Consider the following 12,292-nt stretch of genomic DNA (forward strand, 5'->3'; position numbering starts at 1 on the left):
ACTGAACCTATCTTTTGGATTGAACAACAGAGTGAAACCAACAGAGGAAGAACAACTTCAAGGCGCAGTTGGAGGAAAAACAGAATAAGTACACAATGTCGCTACAAATATTAAGTTGGAATATTAATGGCTGCAACGTCCCTGAAAGGAGAAGAATTTTTTTTCATATATTACAAAAAGAACAACTGGATGTGATTTGCTTACAAGAAACGCATGTGACTAGAATACACAGGAAACTCCTCAGTAACAAAAAATTAGGACAGGAATTTATTTCATCGGATAAATTAAAAAAAAGAGGAGTAGTGATTTATGCAAAGGAAAATCTATCACCGAAATTAAAATTTAAAGAAGAGCATGGAAGAATTTTGGCAATTGAAATTCAGCCGCAAGGAGAGAGATTCTTAATCATAGGAATTTATGCACCAAATGAAGGAGAATCGGAATTCTTTAAAAAGCTACATGAGATTTTGCTGGACTATTTGGATTATAACTTGATTCTGATGGGAGATATGAATGGAGTGGTTTCAACTAACATGGACAAAGCACAGAAACAGGTAATTACCAAGGACGGTAGATTACCAAAAACCTTCTTTGAAATGACAGATACTATGGATCTAATTGATACTTGGAGATTTAAGAACCCTCTAGAAAAAGAGGGAACTTTTTTCTCTGAGGCAAAAAAGACATGGACAAGGATTGATCAAATATGGGCAACCAGACGACTGGCTCCGAAAATCATGAAAGTGGAAATTTGTCCTAAAACTTGCTCCGACCATAATGCAGTTAAGATGGATTTGAAACTAAGGCCAACTGGATCCTTTAGATGGAGAATGAATGACTCTTTATTCAGAAATGAAGATATGATTAAAAAGGCCCAAAAAACCCTGAGAGACTACTTTGAGATAAATTTGAGTACAACGGTCGAGAAAAGAGTAATATGGGACACAAGTAAAGCTGTCATGAGAGGATTTTTGATACAGCAGAATGCAATTAGGAAAAGACTACAAAATGGGGAAAAAGATAAAATCTTGGAAAAAATAAAAGAAGGTGAAAAGAAACTGAGATTGAATCCAAAATCACAGGAGATTTTGAAAGAGATAAAGCTATATCAAGTACAGTACATGTGTCAGGGGCTCAGGAGTGGAGAGCGAAGGGGAAGAATCCGAGGGGAACGTAGGAGAAGAGGACAGTGGGCCGAGGGATTCCATGAGCCTCTCCAGCGAATCAGAAGATTCACAGAAGGGGGCGCCAGTGGCCAGGGGTAGGGGGTTCCCAAGGGGAACGCCCCAGGAGCAAGGGGGCAGCAGGGACTCCCAGAGCAGTAGTTGGAAATCAGGACCAGCTTCCCCACCAGAGCAGAGTGGGGGGGGAAGTGTCCCAAGTATCGGGGCCAGTGCATTCCCCACCAGGGAGAGAAGACGAGGCAGGGCTGACCACGCCTCCATCGGAGAGTCGGACAACGGAGGGGAGGTCAGATCCGGCCAGTATCACGGAAGAGGGAAGCAGTGACAGAAGTAGTGTAACGGTTAGGAGAAAGGTCACTGGGTTGGCGCGAGAGGCAAGTTCAAATGTACAGGAGCGCGGGACAGCAGAGAATGAGGATTGGGAACCGGGTCCTAAAGCCCGCCGGAGGCAGGGGGAGGAGCTAAGCGACTCAGCGTCGGAAGAGTCCAGAAAGGGCAATGCCCCAGCGGGCAGGAGGACCCAGAGGAGGAGAGAGCAGCGGAAAAGGTGGAGCAGGGCTAGGATCTTAAACTGGTGTCAGAGGGGAGGAGACTCAGACGGGACTTCGCCGATCTAGGGTTTAAGACGTAGGGCTGCACGCTGTGGCTTTGAAATGGAAACTGAACTTCAATAAAGACTTTTGTACATTACGACAGCCTAGCGTTGGTCCTCTGTGAGCTGGGACCTAGAGGCAGCTCTGACAGTAAGTCCCGTCTCACATAAAACCTCGCAACGCGAGTGGGCGCAGCGAGGGGCGAAGATTGGTGCTTCGCAAGCTCACGAAAGCAGGACAGGATGACTACCGAAGAACAAATGGCAGCCCTGCAAGACGCAGTGACAAGGCTTAACATGGAAATATTAGCATCCAGAAAGAGAGAAGACGAAGCAGCCGCTGCCTGCCGGGATCTGCAAACCAGGTTGGAAATGTTGACTAAACAGGGGCTACCGGGTGCCAAACCAGAGGGGATTGGTCTAGGAAAGAGGGGAGGCAGCATCGTGTTTCATTTCGATGGGAGTCTGCAGCAGTATCCTAACTTCAGAGCAGACGTGGTTTTTGCACTTAAGTTGCTGGAGAAGGACTTTAGAGATGAGCAGGAGAAAGTAGGCTTCATACTAACTCATCTTCATGGAGAAGCTAAAGCGTGGCTGCGCAATCTGTGGCGAGATAATGACCCAGCCCTCCGAAACGCGGATGCCTTCATTAAGGCGATGGACGCTTGTTTTTTATCAGCGGTAGATGTAGATGTCGCCAGAAAGGAGATACATGGATTGAAACAAGGCAGAGCCACTGTAAGGCAATATCACTCCCGCTTTTTTGCATTGGTCAACGCGCTGGGATGGGAAAAAGACTCGGCTGCCGTCCGGGACCTGTTCTGGGAGGGGTTGAACGGGGCTGTGAAAGACGAAATTGCAAGGGGGGAGAGACCCCAGAGCACTAAAGAAGTGGTCCAGAGAGCGCTGGCGATTGGAGTGAGGCTGGAGGAACGTCCTTGGAGCAAAGACGAAGGGTGTTGGGGACGCACGCCAGCTAGAGCACCTCCTTTCTTTCCCAGGGACACAGCGCACGCTCAATCCACGCCTCCACTGGGAGGGGGAGAGGAGCCGATGGAGATAGGTGGTGCCAGGGCTCAGTCAGCAGCCAGAGCCCTGACACCGGGAGCAGTCAAAACGAAGGCTCCTAGAGGGAACAGGAAGTGTTACGTCTGTGACAGTGCGCAGCACATGGCGAAAGAGTGTCCCCAGAGGATCCACAAGCACACTGCAGCCTCAGCAACAGTAAAGGGAACAGTTCAGCAGGAGGAATCACTGCAGGGAAACGACGAAGTCTGGCTGGAGGCAGAGGCACTGGGGCCCAGCCAGACGAGTCAGTGAAGCAGTCCCCAGGAATCTTACAGCCCACAGACCCCCTCCCACCCAAACCAGTGGTGCAGCTCACAGCATCCTTCCAACTTCCCAATGGGCTCACCATGGAAGTCCCTATTACCATTGACTCTGGCAGCAATGCAGACTTTATAGGAGTGGATTTCATCCAGCAACATGGCACAGCGCTCCTGCCGGCCACGATGCCCCTAAAAGTAGTCACAGTCGATGGCAGAGAATTGCTGGGGGGACAGGTGGTACAGCAAACGCCGCCAATGGTGATGCAAATTGGAAATCACCGGGAAGTCATCAGCTTCAACGTAACCCACCTGTCAGACACGCCCATAGTGTTGGCCATGAGTTGGCTGGACAGGCACAGTCCGGCACTAGCATGGTACCAGCGCCAATTGACCTTCAGCTCCTCCTACTGCGCAGCAAACTGCATACTGCCTGCCCAGGAAGATGAGGGGCAAGAAGATGGACCGCAGTTACACTTGGGCATGCTGCAAGCAGTACCCGACAAGTACAGAGGGTTTTTGGAGGTCTTCTGCGAGAAGGAAGCGGACAAGCTGCCTCCCCACAGACCCTACGACTGCAAGATTGACCTCCTGCCGGGGGCGACGCTGCCGACGGGGAAACTGTATTCCATGTCTGAGGATGAACTGCAAGAACTCAGGGAGTTCATAGATCACAACTTGAAGTGGGGATTCATCCAAGAATCCAAAGCAGTGGGGGGCAGTCCCGTGTTTTTTGTGAAGAAAAAAGACACGCCCCAAAAGAGGCTTGTAGTTGATTACCGGGTCATAAATTCGAGGACGAAGCCCACGGCATTCCCCATGCCCAAGATTGACGACCTGCTGGCGACGGTGAGGAAGGGTCGCATCTTCACCAAGTTGGATCTACGTGGAGCGTACAATCTTATACGCATGCGGGAGGGCGACGAGTGGAAGACGGCCATGTTTATGCCCCTAGGCACCTATGAATATAGAGTTATGCCGTTTGGTTTACAAAATGGTTCCCACTGTTTTCAAGCCTTCATGCACCACGTCTTAGCGGGACTCCTCTACAAGAAGTGCGTCTGCTTCCTGGACGACATCCTGATCTTCTCGGAATCACAGGAGGATCACGAGAGAGACGTCAGGGAGGTCCTGCAGAGACTACGGGAGCACAGACTTTACACCAAACTGGAGAAGTGCCAGTTCGACATGACGGAGGTGGATTTCCTGGGCTATAAGCTATCCGACAAGGGACTCGCCATGGACGGCGCCAAGGTCCGCTCGGTGTTGGACTGGAAGAGCCCGCGCAATCGGAAGGAGGTCCAGAAGTTCGTCGGATTTGCCAACTTTTATCGCAAGTTCATCAAGGGGTTCGCCATGCAAACGGCGGCCATCACGGACACCCTCAGCTCCAAGAAGAAGAAGTTCATCTGGACGGAGCAGGCGGAGCGGTCCTTTCAGACGCTCAAGCGTCTCTTCGCGTCCGAAGAGCAGCTGCTGCACGTAAACCCCAGCAAACCCATGAGGGTTGAAACGGACGCTTCAGACAGAGCCGTGGGGGCAATCCTGTTGCAGCGAGACCCGCAAGGGGACTGGAGGCCATGTGCTTTCTACTCCAGAAAACTCAGCAAGTCAGAGCAGAACTACACCATCTGGGACAGGGAGTTGCTGGCAATTCACGCAGCCTTCAAGGCGTGGCGGCACTTCCTCATCGGAGCCAAACACACAGTGTAGGTCCGCACGGACCATAAGAACCTGGAGTACTGGCGCACGGCGCGGTTCCTGAACCAGAGACACATCCGCTGGGCGGAGTTCTTTGCAGATTTCGACTTCAGGATAGAATACATCCCGGGAGACAACAACATCATGGCGGATGCGCTATCCAGGAATCCGCAGTATCTCGAGGAAGAGGCACCGGCGGCGGCCAAGCACATTTTCGCACCGAAAGCGTGGGCATGCGCCTCAGCCACAGTGGACCTGGACGCAGTACGTCGCGCGCTGCAGACGGACTCCTTCGCACGAGCCAAGATGGAGGAGGTGCGCAGCGGCACAACGAAGGACGGCGAGTTCCAGATACGCGACGGACTGCTCCTCAGAAAAGGGGCCCTCTACGTGCCAGGAGACGACCTCCGAGCGAAAGTACTGCAGCAGTTACACGACGCGCCCAGCGCTGGGCACTTCGGCAAAGACAAAACGGTGGACTTAGTAGCCAGAGACTTTTGGTGGCCCAAGATGAGGGGGGAAGTCGCGGATTACGTCACGAGGTGCGACACATGCCAAAGGGCCAAGCCAGTACACAGGTCGCCGGCGGGACTGCTGGAACCGCTACAGACACCGCTCGAACCGTGGGAGAGGGTGGCCCTGGACTTTGTCACGGATCTGCCCAGTTCCCGGGGCAAAACAGCAGTACTCGTGGTCGTGGACATGTTCACCAAGATGGCCCACTTCATTCCTTGCGCGAAGGTGGCCACAGCGGAACAGACCGCCAAGCTGTTCATAGACCACGTGTTCAAGGTGCACGGTCTACCACGGTCTATTCTGTCCGACCGGGGGCGCCAGTTCATCTCGAACTTCTGGCAGAAGTTGATGGGCATCCTGAACGTCAAGATCAACCTAGCGTTGGCAAGACACCCGCAGACCAACGGACAAGCGGAGAGGGTCAACGCCATCATGCAGCAGTACCTCAGATGCTACGCAAATCAGCAGCCTTCGACATGGGTGGACTACCTACCGCTGGCCGAGTTCGCCTACAACAACACGAAGCACGTGTCCACGGGGGTAACACCGTTCTTCGCCAACAATGGGCGGCATCCCAGAACCTTCCCGGGATTAGAGAGAGTGGGGGAGGGGGAACCACAGGGAGCAGAGGCCTTGGCAACGGAGTTACAGGAGGTCCACGAGCAACTCCGGAGGCAGTTAGAACTAGCAAAACACGCATACAAAATGCAGGCAGACAGACACAGGAGAGTTGGGGAAGACATACAGGTGGGAGACTGGGTCTGGTTAGCGGCCCAGGCAGTACCGGCCAGATCGTTAGCAAAGAAAAAGCTCGGACACAAGCAGCTAGGGCCTTACCAAGTCGAGGCACAGATCAATCCAGTGGCCTTCCGGTTGACACTCCCGGAGGGAACCAGAATGCACCCGGTCTTTCATAGATCAGTGCTCACGCCCTACAAGGCACCCCACAGGTTTCAGGCGCCAGAGACAGCACCAGACCCGCTCAGGGAAGCGCCCACGAAGGGGGGGTCACCGAGGGTGGAGCCACTCAACGAGGCCACAGAGATTTTAGACTCGAGATGGGGGGAGGAAGGGATTGAATATCTCCTCGCCAGGGAAGACACCCCGGCCAGTGCCAAACAGGTGCCAAACAGACTATGCCGTGGAGGAGCAATTACTCAAAAACGAATTCCATGCACTTTTCCCACACAGACCCATGCCGGCAGATTATTTTGATGAATATCTTTTCACACCCACACTCTCAGCCAGCACGTTCCAGGGTTTCTCGTCAGCTGAGGACACGGCGCCGGAGACTAGCTCCCCAGAGGGATCCCTCTCAGGGTTTGGCACAGGCGGATCTTATTGGTGGGAAGATCAACCTGAGGTGGGGTGGCGCAGAGAACTGCCGAGCGGGCCCTCGCACGCAGCGTCACCCCAGGCGACAGGGGGAGAGGGGGTCATGGTCGCGTTGGGAGAAGATCCAGGGTTCGAACACACCTCCAGAGAGATGGGAGCTGAGGAGATCGACGTCGACGAGCCCATTGAGGACTGTCCGGATTTAACCGGCTGGCTGCACACCACGGGGGAAGAACTGTATCCTGCACTCACCCCCACAACACTGGAGCACCCAGAACCCACACCGGAAGAGGGGGAGGGGGGAAGGGGGGCTTCGAGGGGGGGATGGATGTCAGGGGCTCAGGAATGGAGAGCGAAGGGGAAGAATCCGAGGGGAACGTAGGAGAAGAGGACAGTGGGCCGAGGGATTCCATGAGCCTCTCCAGCGAATCAGAAGATTCACAGAAGGGGGCGCCAGTGGCCAGGGGTAGGGGGTTCCCAAGGGGAACGCCCCAGGAGCAAGGGGGCAGCAGGGACCCCCAGAGCAGTAGTTGGAAATCAGGACCAGCTTCCCCACCAGAGCAGAGTGGGGGGGAAGTGTCCCAAGTATCGGGGCCAGTGCATTCCCCACCAGGGAGAGAAGACGAGGCAGGGCTGACCACGCCTCCATCGGAGAGTCGGACAACGGAGGGGAGGTCAGATCCGGCCAGTATCACGGAAGAGGGAAGCAGTGACAGAAGTAGTGTAACGGTTAGGAGAAAGGTCACTGGGTTGGCGCGAGAGGCAAGTTCAAATGTACAGGAGCGCGGGACAGCAGAGAATGAGGATTGGGAACCGGGTCCTAAAGCCCGCCGGAGGCAGGGGGAGGAGCTAAGCGACTCAGCGTCGGAAGAGTCCAGAAAGGGCAATGCCCCAGCGGGCAGGAGGACCCAGAGGAGGAGAGAGCAGCGGAAAAGGTGGAGCAGGGCTAGGATCTTAAACTGGTGTCAGAGGGGAGGAGACTCAGACGGGACTTCGCCGATCTAGGGTTTAAGACGTAGGGCTGCACGCTGTGGCTTTGAAATGGAAACTGAACTTCAATAAAGACTTTTGTACATTACGACAGCCTAGCGTTGGTCCTCTGTGAGCTGGGACCTAGAGGCAGCTCTGACAACATGAAATTGATGAATCAAGAAATAGAGTGGAAAATTAAACAAATGAGACAAAAAACCTTCGACTCGGCAAATAAATGCGGGAAACTGTTGGCTTGGCAATTGAAAAAAAGACAAAAATTGAATACCATAACAAACTTGGAAGTGGAAGGAAAGAACATACAGAATCCAGGAGAGATAAGAAAGTGCTTCCAGAGGTACTTTAAACAGCTGTATACACAGGAGCCGCAGAGAGAAATAGACATTGATTGCTTTTTGAAACTAAATGGTCTACCAACAATTTCACAAGTAAATAAATTAATGCTGAACTATAAAATAACGGACCAGGAAGTAGAATCGGCCATTCAGAATATGCAATTGGGCAAGTCACCAGGTCCAGACGGTTTGTCCGCGAAGTACTATAAATCACTGAAGGATTGGATAATACAACCATTAAGGGACGTTTGCAATGAGATACTGGACGGGAAAAGGGCACCCGAGTCGTGGAAGGAAGCATATATCACACTTATACCAAAAACAGAATCTGAAAAGACACAGCTTAAAAATTACCGCCCCATATCCCTACTTAATGTGGATTATAAAATATTCGCAGACATTTTGGCTAAAAGATTGAAAAAAGTATTAGCTGAAGGAATTCATAAAGATCAAGCGGGCTTTCTCCCGGGCAGACATTTGTCTGACAATACATGGAATATCATAAACATTTTGGAGAAACTACAAGAGGACATTAATACTAAAGCTGTTCTTATATTTGTGGACGCAGAGAAAGCCTTTGACAACATTTCTTGGAGCTTTATGAAGAAAAATCTACAAGGGATGGGGGTTGGTCAGGGGTTTGAGAATGGTATAGGTGCAATCTACTCAGAGCAAAAGGCCAAGTTAATTGTTAATAATGTAGTAACAGAAGAATTTAAAATTGAGAAAGGTACACGACAAGGATGCCCTATCTCCCCATTGCTTTTTATATCCGTTTTAGAGGTCCTGTTAAATATAATAAGAAGGGATCAATTGGTTAAAGGCATACAGGTGGGAGCAAAACAGTATAAATTGAAAGCATATGCAGATGACTTGGTACTGACGTTGCAGGAACCAGAGTCCAGTACAAAAAGAGCACTGGAATTAATTCAAGAGTTTGGGAAAGTAGCTGGTTTTAAACTAAATAAAATGAAAACTAAGGTGCTAGAGAAAAATTTAACAGACAGTGAGAAAGAGAAATTCCAGAGAGAGACAGGATTAACTTTGGTTAAGAAAGTGAAATATTTAGGGGTGAATTTGACAGCAAAGAATGTCAACCTATACAAAGACAATTATGAAAAATGTTGGTTGGAGGTGAAAAGGGATTTAGAGATCTGGTCGAACTTGAAATTGTCATTGCTGGGCCAAATTGCTGTTATAAAGATGAATGTATTGCCTAGAATGTTATTTCTGTTTCAAGCATTGCAGATTATAGATAAGATGGAGTGTCTCAAGAAGTGACAGAAATATATTTCAAGATTTGTCTGGCAGGGCAAGAAACCCCGAATAAAATTTAAGATTTTAACTGATGCTAAAGAAAGGGGTGGGTTTGCCCTGCCAGACTTTAAAGTGTACTACGAATCAGCTGCGTTTTGCTGGCTGAGGGAATGGCTACTTCTTGAAAATACAGAAGTTTTGGATCTGGAAGGTTTTAATAATGCATTCGGATGGCATGCATATCTGTGGTATGACAAGGCCAAAGTACACAGAGCATTTAAGAATCATATTGTTAGAAAATCCCTCTTCAATGTCTGGATAAGATATAAGGACTTATTGGAAAACAAAACCCCAAGGTGGCTGTCTCCAATGGAAGCGAAAGCTTTGAAAAAACTCAATATGGAGGCCAATTGGCCGAAGTATTGGGAAATTTTAGAACAGGAAGGAGATAAGTTGAAATTACAGAGTTTTGAAAAGCTAAAGAGCAAGGTGTGTGATTGGCTCCATTATTATCAAATAATGGAGGTTTACAATTCGGATAAAAAAATTGGTTTTCAGATAGAAAAATCAAAACTGGAAACACAGTTATTAGATTCCAAAAGTAAAAACTTGTCAAAAATGTATAACTTGCTGCTGAAATGGAATACTCAAGATGAGATGGTGAAATCAGCTATGATTAAGTGGGCTCAGGATGTTGGACATAATATTATGGTGGCTGACTGGGAACAGTTATGGACCACTGGTATTAAATTTACGGCATGCAATGCTTTAAGAGAGAACATTATGAAAATGGTTTACAGATGGTACATGACACCAGTCAAGCTAGCAAAAATTTACCACTTGTCTGATAATAAATGTTGGAAATGTAAAGAGGCTGAAGGAACATTCTTTCACCTTTGGTGGACATGCCCAAAGATCAAGGCCTTTTGGGAAATGATCTATAATGAAATTAAAAGGGTATTTAAGTATACCTTTCTGAAAAAACCAGAGGCCTTTCTCTTTGGCATGGTCGGCCAATTGGTGCCAAAGAAGGATAGAACTTTTTTCATGTATGCTACGACAGCAGCAAGAATACTTATTGCAAAACATTGGAAGACACAAGATTTACCCACCCGGGAAGATTGGAAGATGAAGATGATTGACTACATGGAAATGGCAGAAATGACCAGCAGAATTCGAGACCAGGGAGAAGAGAAGGTGGAAGAAATTCAAAGACTATTTACAGAAATATGGCAAAATTAAAGAAGTTTAGAAAGAGACTGGTATTAAACAATTTGACTTTTGCATAAGCTGTGTTTAGACTATGTGTAATATATTATTATGAAAAAGCAGGTAATGTTAAATCAGAAGGATTTGCTGAAACAACAAATTAAAATAGAATGCAAAAAGGGAGGCGAGAGGAAGTCAAAGGAACAAGTTAATGAAAGGACATTTTGGAAAGTATAATTTTATGTGCTGTTTTCTTTTTCTTTTTTTTCTTTTTCTCTTTTTTCTTATATGTTTGATTGTGCATCTTTTTTACTTGTCTTGTAATTTTTCTTTTTTGTATTTGTGTAGTGTGTAGTGGTTTTTGTTGTTATTGTTATTGTTGAGCTTAATGTCAAAATTTCAATAAATATAATTTAAAAAAAGAGGAACAGCCATTTTAGATCTGGTCCTAACCAGTGTTGATGACCTGGTTAGTGGGGTAGAAGTGGAAGGATCATTAGGCGCGAGTGATCATGCTCTTCTGAAGTTTACTATACAACGGAAAGGAGCAGCCAAGCATACTAGGACTCAATTTCTTGACTTTAAGAAAGCCGACTTCATAAAACTTAGGGAAGTGCTGGGTGAGATCCCATGGACAGTAATACTAAAAGGAAAGGGAGTTCATGATGGCTGGGAGTTTGTTAAGAGGGAGATAGTAAAAGCACAACTTCAGGCAATACCAATGAGACGGAAACATGGAAGGTGCCTAAAGAAGCCAGGGTGGCTATCTAAATAACTTTTAACTGAGTTAAGATTAAAAAAGGATGTGTACAAAAAATGGAAAAGGGGGGAAGCCACCAAAGAGGAATTCAAACAAATAGCCAGCACGTGTAGACACAAAGTCAGAAAAGCTAAAGCACAGAATGAACTCAGGCTTGCTAGAGAGGTTAAAAGCAACAAAAAAGGCTTTTATGGGTATGTTCGTAGCAAAAGGAAGAACAAAGAAACAGTGGGGTCACTCAGAGGAGAAGATGGTGAAATGCAAACAGGGGACACAGAAAGGGCTGAACTCCTCAATGCCTTCTTTGCCTCAGTCTTCTCCGATAAAGAAAACAATGCCCAACCTGAAGAATTTGGAGCAAATGATTCAGCAGAGGAAACACAGCCCAGAATAACTAAGGAGATAGTACAAGAATACTTGGCTAGTCTAGATGTATTCAAGTCTCCAGGGCCAGATGAACTGCATCCAAGAGTATTAAAAGAACTGGCAGATGTGATCTCAGAACCACTGGCAGTCATCTTTCAGAATTCCTGGAGAACAGGCGAAGTCCTGGCAGACTGGAGGAGGGCAAATGTTGTCCCTATTTTCAAAAAGGGGAAAAGAGAGGACCCAAATAATTACCGCGCAGTCAGTCTGACATCAATACCAGGGAAGATTCTGGAACAGATCATTAAGCAAACAGTCTGTGAGCACCTAGAAAGGAATGCTGTGATCACCAATAGTCAGCATGGATTTCTGAAAAATAAGTCATGTCAGACTAACCTGATATCGTTTTTTGACAGAATTACAAGCCTGGTAGATGAAAGGAACGCAGTGGATGTAGCCTACCTTGATTTCAGCAAGGCATTTGACAAGGTGCCCCATGATATTCTTGTAAAGAAGCTGGTAAAATGCGGTCTTGACTATGCTACCACACAGTGGATTTGTAAGTGGGTGACTGACCGAACCCAAAGGGTGCTCATCAATGGTTCCTCTTCATCCTGGAGAAGAGTGACTAGTGGGGTGCCACAGGGTTCTGTCTTGGGCCCAGTCTTATTCAACATCTTTATCAATGACTTGGATGATGGCTCAAGGGCATCCTGATCAAA

The 12,292-nt window shown here is 48.1% G+C and overlaps 1 long non-coding RNA gene across 1 annotated transcript in view; it reads right to left on the bottom strand.

Annotated features, from left to right (window-relative positions):
• Positions 1-12,292, bottom strand: part of LOC310835992 — a 201,004-nt gene that overhangs the window by 187,838 nt on the left and 874 nt on the right. The window lies entirely within an intron of this gene.

Source organism: Podarcis gaigeae (genome assembly GCF_964106915.1).
Source record: "Podarcis gaigeae genome assembly, chromosome: W".
Taxonomy (NCBI): Eukaryota; Metazoa; Chordata; class Lepidosauria; order Squamata; family Lacertidae; genus Podarcis; species Podarcis gaigeae.